General features: G+C 44.6%; 1 protein-coding gene across 1 annotated transcript in view; it reads left to right on the top strand.

The window, feature by feature from the left end:
- LOC106876267 (septin-2) overlaps nt 1-2224 on the top strand; it is a 116061-nt gene that overhangs the window by 98629 nt on the left and 15208 nt on the right. The window lies entirely within an intron of this gene.

Below are 2224 nucleotides of genomic sequence, written 5' to 3'. Positions count from 1 at the left end.
CTCTACCATTGGCAGCATTGTAATCAAAATCATCATCATAATTATGTAGTTCGTTAGCATTCACAAACTCCATTAATATACTTCAGTTCCCCCCCTTTCCCCATTCCCTCTAGCGTTCGTTAGTAATTTCATTAATCAATATTTCTGATGCTCACTTGGACAAATTTTGTTTTTTTGTGTCTCTGTCTACCTCTATATTCTGCGTCTCTCTCGCATTCTCTCTGTGTCTATCTTTCTCTCTCAGTCTCTGTCTCCTCTATCTTCCTCTCCCTCTCCTCTCTTCCTCTCCCTCTCTTCTCTCCCTCTCTGTCTCGCTCTATCTCTTTCTCTCTCTCTCTCTCTCTCTCTCTCTGTCTCTATCTCTCTCTCTCTCCCCTCTCTGTCTCTATCTCTCTCTCTCTTCTCTATCTCTGTCTGTCTGTCTCTCTCTCTCTCTCTCTCATCTCCTCACTATATCTATCAGGCTTTGATAGTCTTCCATTGGTCCCCGCCTCCCCTTCTTTTTGCAGTTTTCCTCTCTCTCTGTCTCCATCTCGTTTCCCTCTTCTTCCCATTGTCTTGTCTCCCAACTTTATTTATCTACAGTTCTTTCCCACACACACACACGTCGTCTAAGATCTGTCTCTTCCTAATTCCTCCACCACCACCACCACCACTTGATATATGCAGGATGCACCACTACCACCACCGCCGTGCTTTGTCATCAAACTGCAGCAGCAGTCTGCCACAGTTGAAACTGCAATCGAAATATATTTGCTTCTCACTTTTCCTCTCCCCACCACATTCTTTCCTCTGTCTCTCACACACACACACACACACACATATGTTGTATTTAGTCACACACACACACACACAGCCTCCCATGCACACACACACACACACACCATGCGTGCACACGCTCTCGCCCATCCATTCAATCACATAATACTACACACACACTTAGAAGCAGACATGCTCTGCCGCAGTTATTTATCCTTTGCCTCACACACGCATTACAATCTACTCATAAATACATATATATATTGACACACAATATTTGCACTGTGGTAACCAAGAACCTTAAACGAGGAACCTGTCTGTCCGTCCGTCCGTCCGTCCGCCCCTTTCACCCTCTCTCCCTCTCTCCCTCCTCCCACTCAGCTGGCAAGTTACTTCGGGGTATAAATGAGAGTATACAGTGCAAACTTGCACAGCAGTGTTTATTACGAAAGGGAGCAGGGGTGGGGTGGGGGGTTGACACTCATTCTCTCATTAACTACTACCGCCTGCACCACCACCACCACCACCACTACTATTACTATCGCCATGCCAGTTACCATCAGTAACACTTATGCTTTAACAGTTTGCAGGCAACTTGTGCAAGTTTCATTTGGAAAATAATTCACACCTTCATTTGAACTCAACATAAAGATGGATGAAATTCTAACATTTCTGCTGCCTCACGAGAGTGCAAACCTCTGCCAAGGCAACACCAATGTCCTCTCAATGATTAGCCAGAGAGGATTTTTAAAATGAGAATATCTGAAATAAACTCAACTGCTCTCAAAAATACAAAAAGTAAAAATAAATAAAAACGGAAAGTTAATCCAGATTCCTTGTCAGGTACTGGATTGATCCCCAAATCTAACCAGTTTGTGCCAGTCACAAGGCCAAACATCCCTGGAAGTTTCATCTGAATCCGTCTAGCAGTTCTTGAGATATCTTGTCCACGGACAAACAGACACGACTGAACAGTTCCAGGTCAGCTGACCTGTGAGTGTTGTTCAAACGATGAGCATTCCAGCTTTGTCTTGGTATATCTAGGACTACACATTGTCCAAAGTTTCCTCCTTTGTTCAAGGCAGTAAGGTGTAATTTGGTAGAGATTTTGCTCCTATTTCTAGCAGGCCAAGCAACCATGTAAAAGTCTCACTAACTGTTTAGCTTCTGCTGCTGTTTGTAGTGGTCTTTGTGATGATGTTTGGTGACCACTGGTCAGTGTGTGGTGGTGGTGGTGGTGGTGATGGATGAGAATGGTAGTGTAATATGAGGATTATTATTATTATTGTGGTGGTGGTGGTGGTGGTGAGTTGGTAGAATGGAGTGGGGGGGGGGTGTTGGGGATGCAGGTGACATAGTATCACTGCTTTGATGGAGGATGTGAAGGTGTCTTGGGAAGGCAAAGAGGAAAGCGGCTCCAATTTCTAGCAATGATGAGGGCAGAGAGAGGGAGAAAGGATGAAGT

Source organism: Octopus bimaculoides, chromosome 26 (genome assembly GCF_001194135.2).
Source record: "Octopus bimaculoides isolate UCB-OBI-ISO-001 chromosome 26, ASM119413v2, whole genome shotgun sequence".
Taxonomy (NCBI): Eukaryota; Metazoa; Mollusca; class Cephalopoda; order Octopoda; family Octopodidae; genus Octopus; species Octopus bimaculoides.
This window is presented reverse-complemented; position numbering and strand designations above follow the sequence as displayed.